At 45.7% G+C, this 21,680-nt stretch overlaps 1 protein-coding gene across 1 annotated transcript in view; it reads left to right on the top strand.

Annotated features, from left to right (window-relative positions):
* traf4a (tnf receptor-associated factor 4a) overlaps window positions 1-21,680 on the top strand; it is a 43,346-nt gene that overhangs the window by 4,697 nt on the left and 16,969 nt on the right. The gene's annotated exons all lie outside the window — the stretch shown is intronic.

Raw genomic sequence — 21,680 nt, 5'->3', positions numbered from 1 at the left:
GTCACAGCTTATATACTCTTCTAAATGTTTGATTAATTGGTTGTAACGTGGGAAAGGGTGTATAATATAATCAGTCGTCATATATCAGCTGGCAAAGCATTCAAAGTTAGATTAAAAAGTAAAGATCGTAATATTTAAAAGTATAACAGACGTACTCCTACTCCTCTCTGAGACCGTGATCTAATGCTTTTCAATGAGCCGTCACTTATTTTGTAATAACACTTCAGTGCGTTATCAACCATAATGTATCTTTAAAAACAACTTTACAGAACTGGTTTTAAACACTCTGGAACAAGTGAAATGTTGGTAAGAACAAGATTGCCATCTATATAAAGATAATATGTTCAATCTAAAACAGTATGTGCTTCGATGTAGTTGTGTCCATAAAGGCAATATGTAATGATAACTTCCTCCATATTGATGCATATAAAAACAATGGTGGACACTAATTGATGCTTGTAGCTTCACGTCAGCATGTTATAAAGTGTTTGTTACAGCCTGTGTGACGTCGTTGAATGGTTTAGGTGTTCTGGTATCAAAGGAGTCACTGGAGGAAAACCCCTGAGTCGCTCTGATCGTAGGACGACTCGTCCACCGATGAGAGTTCAGAATTTCTTTGAGAAAATAAATCCTGTACAATGTACTTTTATTTCGTCTTATTTCTGACTGATATTTTATATATTTTTCATATATCTAGAATATGTCATGATAGAATGTATCATTTGGTGCATGTAAATAAATTTTCCAGAATAATTTTTTAAGAAAAGCTCAGTTGGAAGCTTTGAATATCCTGAAGTCAAAATTAGCTAAAGATATTGACATAATGTGTAAAATCAGATCAGTATTGGATCAAAATTCACTCAACTTATTATAAAACTCCCTCATTCCTTCAACATTGATCCTATTTTTTTTCTTCAGGTCCATAGACTTAAAATATAGATTATTATTATTACACTCCGACAAATCCTCTGTTTGCTGTATCAAAGACCTAAAGATACACGATATAGTCGACCTTAATACTCTAGCATGTTTTTGTGTCAAAAATACTTTGAAATCCTTCAAATCAATAATGACGAAACAAATCAGTCGTGGACGAGACGTCCGGAGCCACATGGACAAGTTGTCCAGGGTTGCAGTTTTGTAGACGAGTCGCTCTCTACCGTGTCCGAGTGGCCTTGTTAGCATGTGAAGCTAACGGTTCCCGCCCCCAGAGGAATGTGTGAATTCGGCCGCAGCGCCGCAGTCATGGGGTGAAACTCCCAGTGAAATCAAATGTGAGTCACATGCTGCAGCAGTCCGGGGCCAGGCCTTTGTTTCTGCCGCGCCGCCTCGCTAATAAAGCAGCGTAAATACTTAATGGCGAGGCTTACAGCCGGGCCGCGCATGCTAGGCCCTCCTGAGCCGCGCCGTGACGGCCGAGCCTCTGTGGGAATGATACCGCCGTCTTGACGGGGGGTGGGGGGGGTATCATTGGTTTGTTGGAGTCTCTCCCCAGCGCAGCCGTGTCGAGGTTTTCCCTGAGTCACGAGGCTCTAAAGTGAAGTAATGTGAGAATGTTTCACAGCTCGATTCCTCACTGTCCAGCAGCCCGGGGAGAGCGTTCTCAGAACGATTCCTTTTAACGCGGGACACTTCCTACGCCTGCATCGCAGCCGTTTCTTCCCTTAGTGATGTCGGTACTCGCTTTCCGTTGGAATGCCCCGGCGCTCAATCACCTCCGTCTGATGCCTCACACTTATTAAAAGCTCTTCATCTTGTTTCAATATGTGGGGAGTTTAGTAGAATGGTGACACGTCATGGGGTACTTATCATGAATCAATCAGTTTATTGTTCTTTTATTCAATCAGTTATTGTATTAAGCGACTCCACAAAACATCCCTGTGTTTGCACAGAATCACCTCTTTGAATGTCACAAATAGGACTTTATATCATCTATCTTCTCTGCCTGCTGCAGCCAAGTTCAGACGACAGTGGCTGGAGCTTTTCTAGAAGAAATTTGTTGAAGGAGAATTTGGGCCCAAAAGAAGAAGAAGAGAATGTACGACTCAGACAAAGACAATAACACAAAGAGACACACACATTACTGAGTAAACTGAACAGACGCGTGTTTGGGTGATCTGAGAAAGAGTGAAAACAAACAGAGAGAGGATATAGTCAGTATACACAGAGTATATAGCGGGGAAACGTTGGTCATCTTTAGCTTAGCTTAGCATAAGTACTGAACAGAGGACACGTGACTGCTTTCTCCAAACCTCCACAGAATACTGTAGGTCAAAGATCTGAGGCTTGGTAATAAACTAACTTAACAAACTAGGAATAGTTTAATTGCTCACAACAGATCTGTAATAGATTTATTAAGCTGCAAACCAACTAAAATCATCAGGTGTGTTTTACTGAACCCAACAGCAGATGTGGTCTGAGTTGCTTTGGGCTCATTGAGCTCCTGATGATCAGCATTAGTGAGACGAGTCTCCCTTAAAGAGGCGATGAATTCACTTGTGTCCATTGTACGTGCAGCCGGATGTGAAGAGGGGCTCTCAGGCTTGTGTGGCGGGGCGTCTCTCCGGGGCCTAAATGGAGCTGTGTTGCATTAGTGTTCAATGTTGTGTGTAAGTCTGCCACTTGAGGCAGCTGGGGCTTTGTGTCTCAGTGGGTATCTGTATCTGAATGGGAGCGAAGCCGCGGATGGCTGATGAATGGCTGCTCGTTCACTTCCCCCCCCCCCCCCCCACTCCTGCCCGTCACAGAGACATTCACAGCCCCCCCTGCAGGTGTCTGAAGGCCAAGCGGGCATCCTGGGTCCAGATCCGGAGAGTTCGGGGAGACACTTCAGCTCCACATCCTTTCACTGGCGACAACGGTGGCCAGTGAGCTGCACACAGAGCGGAGTTGTGTGCGGCTGAGTGAAAGCCCTCGGGCCTCCGCTCGGCTCTCCGAGGTCTGTGAAGGCGTCTCAGAGCCGCCGCCGCCGCGAGGCGACGGACTCGGGGGTGACAGGGCTGGAAACGGCCCAGTAAATCTGACCACGTCCAAGCAGGGAAGAAAGGGAGGCTGCGGGATACAGCAGCGTTTGTCAGGGAAAAGAACAGCCTGTGCTCTGTGCTCTGCCTCAGTGTACCTGCGGAGTGAAGAAACAAACAGTGCAGCGCCCACACTGCCGTCTCTCTCTCCGCCAGCGCTGACTGGCAGGAGAGGCCATGAGCGAGCCACGAAATGTTCCTGAACTTTACTCCTCCTCCCCGCACTGGACTTTGAAACTCATGGATGAATGAGATCGTTAAAGTTTAACATCAATGTTTACCTCCTGAATTCAGAAAAATAGTTCCAGACTAATGGAATCATGTTGACATGCTGTCTGGATCCGTTTTAGTGAACAAGGGAACTTTATTTTAGATTGTTGATGAAACACTTTGTCTCCAAGGTGCAAAAGGAATAAATGTGATTATTTGAGGAGGCAAAAAGTCTCTAATTCAACTGCTGTAATTCCACTTTGAGCTCTTAATCTTTAAGTATGTGATGCAATTGAAACATACGACAGGAAAGGACCTCAGATAGCTGTTTTATGGATGTTGGCATCGCATCACTCTTTAACTCTCTTAATTCTAGGACAACTGGATTTATTTGGCTTTCATGACTGTAGAGTCGTCAAAATGATGTGCAATGAGTGTTTCTGCCCTGCTGGTGAATCTTCCTGTGCACAGAAGCTCCTATAATGAAAGTACAGTATGTGGACTTAAAGCGGAATCTCTGTACTTCATGGTAGTTTTAGAATTTTCCCATATATGATAAACTGTGAGGAAGGCTATGCTATGCTATGCTATGAAGGTTAAACAGGAGGGTATGAAACAAATCGATTCTGTTCAAAACTAAAACGCGAGTGTTTCTACTCTTGTGTGACTTTGACGGTTTCTTCCAGAAGAAGTGCAGAATCTTGATGATTTTCCTCAGAGCAGCTTTTCATGAAGGAAACTTGTTGAACTGAATCTAGTGTGACTGCGTCGCCCCGGAGAGAGACTGACTCATGCCGGCCGGCCAGTTTGAGAATCAGACGAGTCTCCTGGGAGGAAGCGGGAGGGTTTAAGCCATGCAGCTGCAGAAAGTGTCCTGATGGTTTCGCACAGCTGCAGCAGAGTCTCGATGGACACCAGGTCTCGTTACGACGCTTGAGAAACGGGAGCGATTGACTCATTTCAGGAGAAAACCTGGAGGGTCACTTTAGACTCTCCCAGCTCCGCCCTCAGGTCACATCAGCAGTTTTACTGGCCTGTTTTTTTTTTTTTTGGCAACTTGATCCTGAATCCTGAAAGTGTTTTTTATTGAATTCACAAGCAGCTGCAGAAATGAATGATTTGTGAGTATTTGACTTCTGCACAAAACGTGACCACGGAGTGTCGGTTCACTGCTGCTTGTGGCGTGGAAATGCTTCAATAAGGGTAATTTGTGGTTCAGAGGAAGTGACTCAACACCTGAACAACTTCAAATTGCTTAAGTGACCGTGAGGCTTCACACTGCACGCTGAGCCGACAGGCGATCCCTTTGGCTTATGGAGTTAAAGGCGAAGGGATGCTGTATTTTGAATGGCAACTGCTTCTGGGATCAGGTTCTCCTGATGACTTCAAGCTTGATTTGACCTTTTCATTCAATGGAAATGAATCATAGAAACAGAAAAACACTTACAGCAAGCTTATATAGTCGTTCATGTTAATTATGACGACAATATAACCTACAAGTTTGTTGATATATGCTACAGGAGTGAATCAGCTAAAAACAATATATTCTGAGGAAAAGTTGTGTTTTCCCCTGAAACTAGAACTGATAGTCATGATTTGAGTCACAAAGTCATTGAAATTGTTCATCGAACATCATTTACTCCTGGAATGTTCATATAAGATTTACTCAGGTAAGCCCTACAAACACTTCCACGGTCACAACAGACAGAACAATCACACTGTTCAGTGTCTCATCCTTTAATTTCAGTTTTTTGATTGTCTATGTTTTGTCAGTTGGAGTCTCTGTTATCTGTACACATCCGTATGATGAGTGTTTCAATGCACAAGAGTCATAACAAAGCGGCTTTCTGGAATTTGACCTTTAACCTCAATGTGTGCTGATCGTTTTGCCTACAATCAAAATCCTTCATTCATGAAATGTTTTGTTGCTGAAATATCTGAACTAAATGAAATGATTGAAACTGACATCTGCCACTGATGATCATATTTCACTCCAAGTGGACTGAGACGAATGTCAGGTGTAAACCAGGGGCTCCAAATATCATGAAGAAAATGCAGATGCAGAGAAGACGACTCATCTGAGAAATGAGGACGTGTCATTTCCTAAAAGATGTTTGCTTTGTGTGTCAGTCGCTGTTTTGGGTCAACCTGGCTGTAAATTAGCATCACTGAACTGAACCTCAGCTCTGAGAGCTCGTTATGGACATGCCTCCACCTGCCCCTCCGCAATGAAGCCTCCTTTTTAAAATGATTCCCGCAGCCTTTTGAGCCAAACAAAGAGGGAAGGCATTCCAGCTATGCAGCGAAGCACCTTGCCTCTCACACAGCCAGCGTGTTGGAGCCGGGCTGCCCGGCCCGGCCCGTCCCGGCCCGTCCCGGCCCGTCCCGGCCCGGCTGCTGGACCGCGGCCAGCTGGCCTACATCTGAGGAGCATGGCGAGTGCGTACACGTGCCCGGGTATGAATGCTATGTGATGCAGCTCCGATAAACACGACTTTTATCGTCTCACATACGTTTTTCTGGGTCATGTGAGCGGCGCCTGGTAACGAGGGCGTTAATGACTGACTTTAGGGTTCAGCAGCAAATATTTGAAGGTTGTAGTTGGCTTCATCTGCTCTCTATTGTGTGAAGTCCCCCCCCCCCCCCCCCCCCCCCCCCCCCCCCCGCAGTGTGTGTGTGTTGTGCACAGGTCACTGAGCTGACGCAGCAACACACGTGTTTGAACTCCCACACAGATTATGGCGGCGGGACGCTTTGTGTTCGTCCAACACTCCGATTCAAGTCGCATCTGGACGGCGGCGCAGTCACACACAATCAGGACCACTAATTAGGGACAATTAGTCGTCCTGCTTTAACCAAACGTAGTAAAACCCACTGCAGAGGTAATCTGTGTCATGTGACTGTGAGGTTGAATAGTTCAGACGGTTGTTTTGAGCCGCCGCCGGCCGACAGCGGTAGTGTGGAGTCATTCAGTTTTCAGGCCGTCCGTCACAATCTCAGTCATGGAATTTATCCAGAGTGGTTTGTGGGAATCGCCTTAGATTTAGCATGTATGACTCTCGGAACTTTAGGCCTCTATCACTGGCTGCACATTGGGTTGAATCTTGATGTTGAGAATCTGGGAGACCGGTTCGATTCCCTGCTGTGTCAGGGACGGGATCACAATGGTTTCCTGTGGTGACCACGGCAAAACCAGAGCAGACAAATAGACACAAGCACGCTTTCTGTTGCATTTCTGGTTGCTGGCAGAACGCAAATTCAGTCCACTGCTTCACAAAAGGCAGCAGCAATAACAAAATGATTCATTTGATTGTTCCTGTTTCTCCTGGACTGCACAGAGAAGCAGATTCATACACAGCATTAAAACAACCTGTAAAACATAAATATACGTGTTTAAGGGACGCACAACAAAATAATCGCATGGAGAGTTCATTCATCTGTCAATAAATAGGAATTACTAGGAATTATTATTGTTATTATTAGGAATAACTCTAAACTCCTAAATCTTTCCACTTTTCTTCCCTGATTATGGATCACCGAGAATATCTGAGCTGATTTCTGATGCTGTCTTTGTATTTTATAGTATTTTATAGTTCTATGTATTGATTGTTGAACTCAAAATGTTAATTAACACATTAATGAATGAACTAGTGAAAGAATACTTTTAGCTGCAGCTGCTTTTGCCTTTATTGCACACTCTAGTAGTTTCTCAATGAGGAGCTGAATGAAGAAAGCGTTCTGAGAGATGATTTTGTCGACACGGCAGCTTCTCAAGTTGCTTCACTTGACCGTGAGTCAGTGTGATGATTTGTTTCCGTGGGAAGTGAATCCAACAGGGACGTTCAGAGAACCTGTCTGCAGCGTCCCGCTCGGCGGCCGTGCTTTGTGGCCCCGGTTGATTTAATGGGCCCCGTTTGCATGAGCGAGGGCTGCAGGAGCGGCGGCGGCGTCTGGCAGGAAGCCGTGTGAGGGATCTGAAAGGCGAGCAGCCGGGATCCCGGGGCGAGAGGAAGTGGGTGGTGGAGGCACCTGTCCTCAGTGAAAGGCTCCTCTGTGGAGCCCAACAGGTGTCGGCAAAGCAGTTTAGCCCCTCGCTTGAAGCGAACACACTCGAGGTCATTGTCATTGATCTCGGAGGGCTCGCTGTCGGTGTTAAGGTTGCTGCCCAGTTTACCCCCACCCACCCCCGTCACTTTTTCCACCGTCCCGCCAAGGCTGCTCCATCTTCCTCTCATCAGCTGCTCTGTTTACTCCTTTAACCAAACAGCTCAATGACACCCTTGTCCCTCAGGACCTCGCTCGCAGCTCACTGTCGCATGTCAACAGGACCTTAATGCTGCGAGTCGCTAACCCCACCCCCACCGCCCCCACCCCCCCAACCACCCGGAGGAAGTCCGTCTGTCAGGTGCGCCTCCGTCCGGACAGATCGCTCAGCGGGCTCCACCATGAAGGACCACTTGTTTTTCTTTTTCTTTTTTACTTGATACGCTCAATAACCCTGGAAATAAGGGGGGGGGGGGGGGCGAGTATTTCCCTTTTATTTATTTTTTTATTTTTTTTAAATCCTTTTGTTTCATTTCAAGAGCATTCAACAAAACACTCCTCTGAGTGAAGATCTTTTTTTTTGTCTTCACAGAATGATTAGAATTCAACAAAAGCAAGAAAACCTCCAAACACCGATTGGGAAGCTTGACTAGACAATGTCAGAGTGTTTCCTCAGTATCTCAACAATATAACCACTTAACATATTTTACCAACTTGGGCCCTAAGTCACATGAAGAGTTTTTATCTGAAGACGATGAGAAATAAATGTCATTTATTTGATTATTTCAGTTGAAGGAGGTTTAGAAATCAACAGTTGTGTCATTGATTTGCAGCAGTGACGCCCAGAGGTTGGAGAAGCAAGCTTGTGTTTGGAGTTTCACTGGTTTGAATCCCGCCGCGGGTCATTGAGCAGGACGTATGAATGGGATGAGTTTAATCCAGATATATAATTCCCCCAAGATCAATACATTGTGCGAAGAAAAAATGTTATAACTGACTTATTATTTGGTATAAATGCTGCTGCTGGACTCCATCAGGCTTGGTGGGTTTGAGTACAATAGTACCATAAGATTTTCATTAAAACCATCATGAAGGAGCAGCGGGCAGCCACTGTACTGGGAAGGCTTTTCTGGTTTCATGAGACTTCGCCTGGAGCGACACTTAGTGTGGAGAACAGCAGACACTTGCTGTGGGTCAAGGGATTGGAACCAGTGACCCTCTGCTTTGCAAGCTGCTTCTTCGCTGCACCAGAGTGCAGAAGACTGAGGTTTCCTCTCACAAAGTGAAGAGGTATATTAACTGGATGACGAGTCCAGAAAGCTGGTAATCGTGGGTGTATTCAGACAGTAACGGTGTGATGACCGGTCCGGACTGCAGCCTGCCGTTAGGGCGAGTTGGGATGGGCCCCCAGGTTGGACGATGTATAGACGATGATGAATGAAATGATGACATCCTCTGATAAAGGTTTTCTATTATGAGACAGAGGTGACGTCTCTGTTTGTTGCTGGTTCCTTTGTCCTCTCTTTTTTCTCTCCTTTTGCTCTTTTATACACCGATTGAAAAATCTTGTCGTTTATCTCATTGTTGCTCCCGGCAACAGGGGCAGGTTGTGAAACTCAACAATGCAGCCGGGGCGTGTTTTTTTTTTTTTTTTTTAATAAAACAAAGGAGGCGATTTGACGTCAGCACCTCGCCTCCCTGAACAAAGAAACTGCATCCACACAGCAGAGAGGTGGACAACTTGTGGGCATTGGAGCTCGGAGCCGCTCTGGCAGGCGGGCAGGCGGGCAGGCGGGCAGGCGCACGCCGCCGCTGCCGCCGGCTCGCCGTTTCGGACTGTAGTCGTCACTGATGGAGGCTGAGGAGCAGAAACAGCAGCCACAGCATGTCTGATGTGTGACATAGTGATCATTGGTGTAGAGATTGTTTGGATTTTTTTGAATTAGTGTGTGAATCTGTATGCGCGTACTCACTGTCACACACGCGTCTTAAAAGCCCACCCCCATCTGCAGTTACCATGAGCACAAACACGCACAACCTGAAATTGTTAGTGAGAGTGACGAGTGCAGGCCTGAATCAACTCGGCAATAAATCAGGAAAGAAATACATCTTTTCAGTGGAAATGGCACCACACATTGGCTGAAGATAATATTTTGAAGCATCAAAATTGGTGGTACTGATCACCTGACGTGTCATGTTTCGCCACGCCTTTTTGCTTTTGGTGCCAATGAACTGACGGTATCGCTGGATCATGTGATTTGTTGGATAAGGAAGTCAGAGGCGCCTCTCCCAAACGTCTTTCTGCTGAGACGAGAGCCAAAACAAACAAACAAAAGATACATGGATCAAATGGACTCAGTGAAGCAGAAAGAGGAAACATGATTAGAGTTGAAGCTCATAAACTATCAGAGGTGACAACAACAAAAGGTAATAAAGTTCAAAGTCTGGTCACATATGAGAAACATAATCTAGACCGAAACTAGAAACTAGAGGAAGCAACATTGAAAGCACATATGTTGACCATCATCTTCTTTCTATTTACACTGACTAACCATAACATTATAACCTCCTGACTGTGTTGTGCAGAGAGAACAACCCTGACCCATTGAGCCATCAGCCATCACAAATCATGTGTTTGTCTATTTCTCCTGCTTCTAACACACCTGACCAATGTCTTCCACCCACTAACAGGTGCCAGCATAAAGAGAGATCCAATGTTATTCCTCTTAGGGGGCTTTTCCCCCCGAAAGAACCAGGTGCTAGTTCTGGTGCAGGGCCGTATTTAGCACCAGTTCTTTGTCTTTCTACCACCAAAGCCCCGGCCTATCAGGGCTAAACAGGTGCTAAGCTGGCCCTATATCGTTGCTGGGCCAGAGCGGAGCCAGAACGGGCCTGACACATCATCAGCTGGGGGCGGAGTTATGGCTGGAGTTATCACTACCTACAAGGTGGAGGAGATGCTGAACCGGCTTTCTGAAATCTACAGGGAACACTGAGCCTCGGAGGGGTTATAGAGAAAAAAATTATATTAACACGTGGGAACGATATAATAAGTCGTTCCCTCAAGTTAATAATGTGAGGGAACAAGATAATTTAATGGGCGATGTCTGAGCCGCGGGTCTAATTGAACTGTTAAGCTGCAGAGCTCCTGCTGTCACACTGAGTCAGCTGGTGGATCTAGAATCTAGAATCAGTTTTTTTCAGGCTTTTCATGGTGACATGATTGTAACTAACTTCACTTCCAGGTCTTGTCTGGCGTTCTGACCGCAGGCTGAGGTCTGCATGAGGCAGCAGGGGGCGCTCCGCTATGAGACGCTCCACAGAACCTCTTTATAATGAAGCCAGACTTTTGGTTCATCAGGAACTACTAAACAAACTACAAACTACTGTCAAAGAAAGCTTGGAGTTTTTAGACCTAAAATGAGTCTTTTAATGGCTTCATGTGAAAGAGAACTTTAATCAGAGTGTTTACGTAGGTTGTCATTATAAACGTCTGTAGAGCAGCGTTCTATCATTCTACACCTCCATTCCTCCATGTTCAAGCATTTGATTCTGACACGTCCAGAAATAAAGTGAAAGGAGCAGAAAGTCACTATGAAATGCCAAAATGTTGAAAAGTAAACCCCAAGCTCATTCACATTATTATTATTATTATTATTATTATTATTATTATTATTATTATTATTATTATTATTATTATTATTATTATTATTATTATTATTATTATTATTATTTATGGCCACTCTGGGGCTTCGGAGTGAAACACGACGTATGTGAAAAAACAACAATAGAGCGACGAGGAGACTCAATGTTTTCTGGCTCTGTGGTCTGCATCCGAGGTTCATGTCAGACTAGATGGAGCGACCCGGACCAAACCACTATTACAGTCTGTCTCCTGGTTCTTGTACGAGCACTGTCAGCGCTAAATGAGTGAAATCAGTGACGTACCACGTTTTGGAGTGACATAATGACGTGGCTCTCACTGGCTCCCTGACAATGGAAACACAACTGGTTCTTTGGAGCTGCTCATTTAAGAACCGGCCCTGGCACCTGATCTAGCACCTGGTTCTTTTTGCTGGAAAAGCCCTAACAGGGGTCATAATGTTCTGGCTGATTGGAGTATCTACTCAAACATCCTCCATCTTGAAGTTTCAGGTGGCTGGTGTACCTCATCCTACCTTATGTGCGCAAACTGTGATGATAGTGTGTCGTGGGTTAAAAGATCCTCCTGAAATCTGCAGTCTGATGTAAACGAGGCAAAAGCAGGTTGCGGTTGCGTAACGCAGCCGCTGCCCTGTGAAGGTGAGCGGCGAGGAGGAGAGAAGTGAAGAGGGAGAAGTTTTCCTGCCTGAGAGGAACACGAGTGACTCACGACACACTGACTCATTCTGCCGCTGCCATAACGCTGAATCATGGTGGGGCAGGTCGCGCTCTGACAGCGGGGGGAAGATCCAAGTGGTTATCTGGCCTGCGGTCGGCGACGTCGTCACGCCGCCGCAACCTCGGACGCTCCGCGGCAGAGCCACACGTGCCATATCACTGCCCAAGCATTCAGCGCGAGTCGAGTCACTGCGACCACACGTGATAACGACTTTATGTCTTAATGATCCGGCAGCTAATTACTGGATGTGTCACAGAGGGCGTTTCGCATTTTTACAAAGGTGGTATTTTTTATTTTTTGTACGATCAGTCATAAATAACCATCCCACGCAGAAAAGCTGCTAATGATTTACCCACACCGGTTATCTCACCCACACCTGGCAGGTGAGCCTCGTACCTGGTGAAGTATTTATAGCTTTTATAAACAAAAGTCAAGACTTAATGTGGAAAATCAAAACCTGTTTTCATGGAAAGACGCATTTTAAGATCAGGTCAGTCTGAGATGTGGGTCAGGGTCATGTGAGGCAAATACCTGAAAACTATTGTGGGGGTGACGGAGAGTTTCCGGGGAAATGAAGCAGTGAAGACACAACATGTGCACCAGTTAGACCTTGGTTGGGGTTTGAAGTCACAGAGGAAACTACTTTCATATTGACCAAAGACTTTTGATAAAGGTTCGGTTTGGAGATGGAATGAGGAACTTTTATGTCACAAAAGAAACTACAACACAAACTTATTGGAGCTGGACAACCAACATCAACAGCTAACTAAACATGTTTGTTTTTCCAGAGTGTCAGAGTATTTATGTATTGTTTCATTCACGCCAGACAAAACTGATGACTCAGCTCTATTGGAGGGAAATGTCGGCTTGTAGAGCAAAAGCAGCTGGTAGCAAAGTCCTTCAAAAGGCTTCACTTTTATACCTTGAGTACCTCAGAGTCGACTTTAATTTTCGCTTGAGCGAGACGCTTCTTTCACAGTATTTTCTCTCTTTTTATTTTTGCGTCTGTTCAGCCTGTTTCAGACACTGCAGGGAAAATCCTAAGTCTGCATATCTTAATGGTTATGGCGGTCTGGTGTGTGAAGGTGTGACAGGAAATGAAGTGACAGGATCTGATGCAGGAGTTTGCCGTGTTGTTTACATCCCGCTCTGCTCTACATATACTGTATGATGTCAGTCGTTAAGAAGAAGAATGTTAATTGATGAGCGACGGGAGGAGTTGTGTGTGTTTCCCCGGGGATCTGCAGTCGATCTGTGCACCTTAAAAACCGGAGCTGTCTTTGTCTGCAGACGGCTTTGCCATGGACAGTCTCTCTTCTTACGCATAAAACCTGATTTATAATGTGAGCATTCAAGGAAGCAGCTCGTCCTCCTCGGCGGCCACGAGCTCAAACGTCTGTCGGTGCTAAATAGTGAAACTTCAGCTGTAAGTGGCGTCTGATTGATGTCGTATCTCTGGTGAGGGAATTCTCCTCAGGGTTAAACTTTCCCTCCTGGCTTCTGGTCGGGGTGAAACTGATCTTGCTGGGGTTTTTGAACTCGTAAAACAAAACCCCAGGGGCAGAAAAAGTAGGTCGTTATACAGGAATAATGTGGTGGAAGGATCCGCTAACAGTTCACCCGTATATTTCCCTTCATCCCGCCACAGGAGAGGGGAAACGAGGTGGACCATCATTTGAGTGAAACGAGGCTTGAATCATGTGAACTTCATGAGGGAAGATGGAAGAGATGTTCCATTAAACCGACGTTTCCCTTTTCTCCTCTCTCCTCCGGCTGGGTGTCCACTGCCATTCAAAACTCAGCCACTATTTATGTGAGTGACTGATTTGGCATTAGGTATCCTTCCTAATCAGAGAAAGTGTGTTCAAAGGGAAATGTTTTATGATGCAGATTATGCCATTTTGTGGATTTACTGCGCATTAACCTCGTGACCTCGCTGTCAACCATCTGTCCGACACTCTGACCATCGGCAGCGTGTCGGCTCAGGCGTAAGGAGCTTTGGGGTCTCTGCTCAAAACCCAAGTAGCACTTTGCAAAGAGTTGAGTAAGAGCTGCAGCTCAGTGTGGCGCTGCAGCGAGCTGCTTGGTTTACAGGAAGCAGGAACAAACTGTGAAAAGGCTTGGGTGTGGATTAAACCCACAAGCTATAAAGTGGTTAGTTTGGGAGCTTTGGAGGCGTTAGTAAGCAGATTCTGGAGTGACTGGGATGAAATGTTTGGCCTGCGTAGCGTCTCCCAGTGTGCAGCTGCCGCTTCATTCAGCTCGTTCCTCATTACACTGCAGTTTCTCACTTATTGAGTGTTTTTGGCATCAGAAGAAATGTCTAATCATGTCGTGCATGAGTAGGATTTCAACAAGAACATCTGCAAAACTTGAGTGAAAATCATTAATAAACTCGCCAAGCCGTCGCTGTCTTGACTCACAGCGATCGATTGGAGGTTGTTCTCGTTGGGATTCAACCATTGGTGTCAAATTTCTTCAACGAATTGCAAACTGAAGCGAGAGACTGAAGCATTTATGGAAACCCACCTCGGATCGTGGGAGAATTGCTCATAAAATCTGGGAGCGCTATCGGACTGAGTCTGATATCTGGGGAGTCACAGCAGCAGCTACGATGACGTCGGCTTAAACAAACCAATAGAAATACAGTGTGACGGGAAATGCTAGGACTTGCTTACAAGTACTTACTTCAAGCTCTCTTTACAAAACTGCCATCCCCAGTTCGCCTCAGGACCACTTCCAGTTTCTCCTCTTCCTTATTTGGGGATTTTTTCCAAATAACGCAGGAGTCCTGCCAATGTTTAGCGCCTTTATTTTTCCTGAATCGATGGGACACGCTTATGGCGTTTTATTCTTGTGTGATTGCGTCGAGTCTGCGCAGATTCAGCTCGTGCAGTCGTGAACAGTGTGAAGGCTTTGTGGGAGCCTTTACACGCTTGTTGTGTTTTGGGCTCTGAGCCCTTTGAAATCATGAGTAATGCCTCCTTCATCAATCATCACGATCAATGAAACACAGTAAAGACTCACCTGATTTTTTTATAAAAAAAAATGTACGACATGTAGTGCAGATCTCATCATCGGTGAGTCTCAGTCTGTCAGTTGTTTCTGTCTGTTTTCTGCATCTCAGGGTGAAACTTCAGGTTCGAATCTGAAGCGACCTCAAGAGGCTGTTACTTTAATTAGTTCAGAGACTGTGAGCCCGGAGAATCTGCAGCCCGGCTCGGTCCAAAAGTAATGAAATCCTCCCACCAGCACATTTACATTACTAATAAAAAAAGTTTCATCTTGTATGTGTGCACAGACGATCTGCTCCTCCGGTTCTCACTACCTGCTACCTGCAGGCTCACATTCACTTCAGCTCATATTCATCTGCCTATAAGCAGGTTTCCCGTAGTATCAGATTACCGTCTGAAGGTTCTGAAAGCCTGAAATCCAGAAGAGAGATGACCTCAAAGTGAGCTCCTGTGTGTGAGAAAGTGTGTTTTTTTTCTCAGTGACACACCTTGTTACCGCCGGCTGCACGCGCTGATGAAAATGCATCGCATCCCTTCGCTCTTATTTTGACAGACAGCTTGTACAATAGCTGGAGGCGAGCTGCTGCTTCCACACTTAATCTGCATTAGCGCCGCGATTTCATGCTGTGCTTCTCGATGATTGTGACTGCAGTGGCTGATTCATTAATGCTGTTTGAAGGAAAAATGAGGCGACTGTGTCTGTCTGCTGCTTCTACTTCTTCGTGCCATAAGGCCACAGTTGGCTGCTCTACTTGGAGTCGATCTGCGAACTTCTGCGTCCAGCGTGGCCTTTCCACGACATTAGCATGGCGGCGCCACAGCTCCTCGGAGCCCGCCACCGTCACTGCAGATCGCTTTTTTGAGCAGAAATCTGCCCTCTGAAGCTAAATTTAGACCAGCCATCTGTGATTAAAACGGCTCAAAACGGCAAAACTCACACTTGTCTTGAGAAACTCAGAGCTTGGAAGTGCGTCCATTTGTGGCAGGAAAACTGTCGATTACGTTCTTTCGGCACCCTCTCTGGCTTCTCACCAGTGTGTGACGGCGAGCAGTAAAATGGAAAGTGCGGCTTTTCCCACCTTCCTCCGACCATGACGTTTGGCTCGTAGAGCGTCTTCGCAGGCCCCGCTCACGTGTGCGACGTGTTAAAGCTCGGGACCTTCATTGATCTGCAGATGCCGCCCCCCACCCCCTCCACAAACTGCCCTTCAACCAGATCAAACGTAACGCGTCCCCTTTCAAGCTCTCTGCTGCTTTCATGTGCGCAGCGCAGGCCCTCGTTGGTGTGGGTACGCCTCCGTTATGGAGCGCTCTCTCTCTCTCTCTCTCTCTCTCTCTCTCTGTCTCTCTCTCTCTCTCTCTCTCTCTCTCTCTCTCTCTCTCTCTCTCTCTCTCTGTGTTTTTTGTTGCTGTGTACTGCGTGGGTGAGGGTGACTGCACTCATGCATGCATGAGCTCAGCTCCTGCTACGATTGATGGGACTCCTCTCGTTCTCTTTCTCTCAACCACCCCCCACCTTTCACCCAGATCAGCAGCAGTTAATGAAAGTGGATTGATTTTCCTGTACCTCCTGCATACAGCGAATAATCTGGAGGACGAAATCGACCAGGAAAACAAAAGATCCTCCAGCAGCCTTCAACATTTGTTGTTTTGTTTGATAGCGTCCCGGGCACAGCGGAAAACTGTGCATGCGAGTAAAACTGCATCAACCGAAGCCAAGATCCACATAATTATTAACATGTTGCGGGATCTTTGTTGTGGAGAGATAAACGAGAACCTCGGTACTCAGCTTAGTTTAGCACAGAGACGGCAAACAAGTGGGGAAATAAACAAAACGCTTCCACCAGCGACTTTAAAATCCGTCCTGTTACAACTTTAAATGTCTGAAAAGCCTCTGAGAGTCTTTCGTCATCGTGCTGCAGCAGATAGATGATGGCTATCGGAGGATTTATCTGACGTTTACCTAATTACTCCTGGAAGGATTACTGAAAGTGCTTGCAAGGTCTACAGGACTCAGATCCCCCCACAACACCCCACAGAGGCAACCGGTCACAGATGCTGAAACAATTGGTCACCGACATAAAAGAAGCATGAAGTGAGCACAGGGATGCTCATGACAACAAATAGCAACGCAAATCGGCCACAAAGTAAAGCAAAGTGCTCATAGCCATAAAATGATCAAATAGAAGTCATGAAGCGACGACAAGCCACTCCAGCGTGACGTAAAACGACTGTAAAGGAAGGAAAACATCAATAAAATGATTAAAACAACCAACCCCATTAAGTGACCACAGACATCCTCAAAACTGCCACAAAGAAATGGAAAACAAGTCTAAAAAGACACAATATGACCACATGCAGATCAAGAATGACACCAAAGCTCACAAAGTGCCTGTATAAAGACACAAAACGACCACAAAGAGAGACAAGAGAAGCTGAAGCAGATGCAACAAGACATGCAAAGACCACAGAATGTCAAAGTGCACTTTTGAGATCCAAACAACAAGAAGAAATCGAGACACAAATGTCATTTTTAAAGGTTTAAAATGAATGAATAGAACCAGTAAGAGATGCAAAAGAGAGAAAAAGACCCAAAACAACCAGAAACAGTCTCCTTATTTCTTCCTATTGTCATCGGGGCTTGTTTTCTTTTTCTTTTATCTTTGTTTCCCAAGAAATGATTAACCAGCCTCCAGGTGTGTCTGCGGACGTTATGACTGGTACAACTCGATAACTCCAGCAGAAACAAAGTGTTGGAGCTGGATTATAATCTCCTGACGGAGGCTCCTCGTCATCCTGCGATCAAACTGATGGAGGGAGACAGCGCCAGGGGATTATAACTACTTGTAACTGCCCCCCCACCCCCCACCACTCACTTAAGGGGGGGATTATGGCGTCCTGCAGGCTCGCCCTCGCCCTGCAGACGGCTCCTCCTCCTCCTCCTGACCCTCCTTCCTCCAGCTCCTTCTCCTCTCACTTTAATTTGTTCTGGAGCAGCTCCTCTCGCAGCAGGTGGCTGCAGGAGTTTCCCATCCTGCTGATCTGCACCTTTTGCCACCTGATGAGTCAGTGTTGTTTAAATCCTGATCAATCCAGAGTATGTGTCTGTTTTCTGCTCCTGCATGAGGCCTTTGTCTGCATACAAGACACATTTTTTGCCCAGGATGTAAATTAAAAACTACTTGTGCAGCATTAAAATTTGGAAAATATGTGCCTGAGATGATTAAAATTCCAAAGGGTAATAAGAATATTGGCAACAGAAAGGCCATCTGTCAGTGAGGCTTTCCTTCCTCGGTATATTTCAGTTAAATAAGGCGATCACCTGTTTTCTGGTTGACATGGCCGACGCAATGAGTGTTTCATTTCCATATAGAACATAGAAATAACCATTTCTATTCTCATTTACCTGCAATCTCCTCCGCATTTTGCAGCACTCCACACTTTATTGCATGCATATTTTAACACAATGCATCTTAACAATAACCTCGTAGCAATAAACCTGCAATCTCCAGCCATGAAGAAATTATTTAAGGGACAACCCACAAAACCGTTGCTGGATTATAATCTTTAAAAAAACCATCACAAAACAATGTCCAGAGTCTGCACAATGGCTTCACATTTGTGCAGCCCTTTCGCCCGTGCTGCAAAGCTGACATTTAAGGAAAACAAACCGAGATTTTTTTAACCTTTCAGTGCTTTTTTTAGCCGCGTGAACTCGCTCGCAGATGGCTCGTGCTCACAAATGTCAGCGCCGAGGTGCTCTGTTACGTAAGCCGTGACGGCGGCCTCAGGTGTCCTGTGTGGTCGGACCGTTCTCCCCGTGTAGGCAGGAAACCAGACCGCTGCAGCCCCGGGATCCACCTCCTCCTGTTCAGGGTTTTGTGGGAGATCATAGTTTGAATTTCTCTTTTTATAAAAGCGTCCTTTTCGATGGTTTTTATTTCTATCTTGGTCCACATTGGGCCGCGGCGAGTGTGCTACATGGGGTGCAGGAGATGAAGCCAGGGAAGGAGGCCAGACATCCGCCCACACACACACACACACACACACACACACACACACACACACACACACACACACACACACACACACACACACACACACACACACACACACACACACACACACTCGTGTTAGTAGTAGTGCCTTTCTTTCACTTGCATCACTTTTTTTTTCCCGCTTTGGCAAAGCAACACAACAAAAATAGTCTCTTTCTCTGCGTACAGCAGCATAAAAGCTCGCACCACCACAAAAGTTCACTTCATGTGAGTGCGAGCCTTGGGAACGCTTTGATTTTCTGCCTGTCCGTTTTGCGAGACGTCTGACACTGAGTCAAATGTGATTTATCGCCGCGCTGCTGATGAGTGTGACCTGCACACTGTCAGCCATTGTTACTTCACACGAAACAGCTGCCAGTGGCTGTTAGTGACCTGCACGCACGGTCGGATGGGATTTTACAGGTGTCATCTTCCTGGACCGCCGTGCACGTCACGCTCCCGCTGAACATTACAACAAACATGCTCTTATTATCGAGAACTCTGGTCCAGTTTACAGCAAACTGCCATCACAAGCCCATTCAGGCGGAGTTCACACTGTCGCTTTGCTTCGGTTAGTAACTGTTGATTATAAACACACACAATAAAATGTGCCTAAATCAACACAGATATTCCTCATAATGTTTTTGTCTGTGTTGAAAAATTTGCAATTTTAGCTTTACAAAATAAGAACAAAGGCTGAGTTTGATAACATTTTAAAAAAGCTGCAATAAAGAAAAGAGTATAAACTGCATCGCTTCAGTCTGACAGTGTCTTGTATTTGTTGTTGTTGTTGTCAATGGTCAACGAGTGCCCTTTTAGTTATTTAGTTTAAGTAGAGCTGACATTCCAAGTCTGTTACTAAAACCTCTCTGATAACACTCCTCTAAATATTACATGTTTTCTTCTCATATATGTCATCAAAATTAACACAGTTTTTTAACAATTTTTTGTGCCTTTTAGGTTTCGGGTGTATTTTCCTTTACATACATGAAGCGACTGAATCATTAAATCACCCGAAATAATTTTTAGAAACATCTTAAAAGTTCTGTGGTTCGAAAACTGCTGGAAGTTGTGTCAAAATGGTTCAAATTAGATGTCAGAAACAGCCATAATAAGATCCTTTCTGGGAACTCTTTTATTTTGAAGGCCCTAGTTGGTGAGAGCTGGTGTGTCCTCCAGCTTCACTGTAATGTTTCAGAGCTCATTCTCTGAGGCAGTCTGGGAGTTCCTCAGGGAAAGAGATTGAGCAGCTAGAATTGTTAAAATGTTCCAGCGACCATTCAAAAACAACAAAATTCTGAAACTGAAATGACTAAATTGTCTTACTTAAGGTAACTAAGTATGAAAGTAGGTACATTTTATTTGTATAGCGCTTTTCACAGACATGGAGTCACAAAGTGCTTCACAGTAAAAACAGATAAAAACAGATAAGAGAAAAAACCATCAACCTGTTTCAGAAAACGCTTTCCTCCATTCATCTGTCTTCTACACTTCCAACTCTTTCAGACCCTCCTGACTATTTTCATCACATCTTGCGAGCGTTTAAGGTGTAGCAAGAGGAATTTGCTTGTGAGGGCAGAACCACAAGTGTCAGAATAAAATGTATGGAGAGTTTATCATGGAGGAATTAAATCCCACACAAGCAGCTGTCTGTCGCAGCTTGGCCGGGCCGAGCGAGAAGACGTCCCACACAGGGAGCCTGAAGCAGATCACCTGTGGGCAGGTGTGTCGTCACACTCCGCCTCCTGACAGCCGAGCGGCTCAGCCGGAGGCCAAACCAGCAGCATGGATCAGGTTTCTGAGCCGCTCGCTGAGGAGCCGCTTTAGTCCGTTAACGGGGAACTGTTACCAAACACTGCTGAGACAACAGAACGATCTGACCTCCCAGTTTCTGTTGTTTTAAAATGTCACAAGAAGCTCTGAACGCTTCAGTTCTTTTGGTTGGTTTGATCCAGTTTGACCAAAATGCTGCGTCCAGCAGAAACGGCCTGTACGTCGCTCCGTAAATCTAATTTGGAAGAAATTAAGACTAATTGTGGTTTGAGGTCACACAGCTTCAGAAACGTTTTTAAAAACTGGTAAACCTGCCAGACTTTTCTTTAGGGCGTGTTCACCTTCCCCTTCCCCTGTTTAGACCGGACCGGAGACTCTTCGGGGAAAAAGAAAAAAGGAAAAAGATCTCTGGTCCCCTTGAAATGCTGGGTCTCGGTTCGATAACCATCTTTCTAGTGGGCGTGGCCAGAGGACGTGACGTAGAGCGCAAAGCATTCTGGGTCGTAAACAAACAAAACTAATCGCGCAAATCTGAAGAAGCAGACGCAGAAAGAAAAAGTTGGAAAATACCTTGTGGGCAGACGTGGAATAGTGAGGAAGAAGAAGAGAGGAAGACTCATTGATATCTGGTCTGGAGACTAGATATCGCGGTTGTTTGTAGCTACCCATTAGCCACGAGCTAACTAGCCTAGCCACCACGAGCTAAAGCAGCGGGACCTTTTGGTCTGGACCAATCAATGAGCCGTGTTTCTTCTTCACTTCCGCTCCGGTCAGTGTTTTTTTTAAGGCGACAGCGCCCCCTAACCAGCAGCTGGTGTAACTGCATGACGGTTTCCAGGCGGTTTGATCCGGTCTCTGAAGTGCATGTGAACGCCTCCTGAACCAAATGAAGGGGTAAAAATTTTGGCTCCACCCCCTCCCAGGTGAACCGAGTCCTGGGGAACGTCAAAAAAGTTCCTCCTAGCTCCTTATCTATGGACTTTACCTTAACCCCTGGATGACATCACGGGGTTAAGGAAAGGTGTTGGGAGGCTTCCTAAAGGAGTTAAGGAAAGGTGTTAGGAGGCTTCCTAAAGGAGTTAGTAAAGGTGTTAAGAGGCTTCCTAAAGGAGTTAGTAAAGGTGATCACGGTGGTGTGGCAGTAGGACAGCACTTTCACTTAGTGACGTCATAAAAATGCGACGGCGGTGCAAGTTAGTGA

This window comes from Lipophrys pholis, assembly GCF_963383615.2.
Source record: "Lipophrys pholis genome assembly, chromosome: 3".
In the NCBI taxonomy this organism is placed as follows: domain Eukaryota; kingdom Metazoa; phylum Chordata; class Actinopteri; order Blenniiformes; family Blenniidae; genus Lipophrys; species Lipophrys pholis.
Note: the sequence above shows the minus strand (reverse complement) of the source record. Positions and strands in the feature narration are given on the sequence as shown.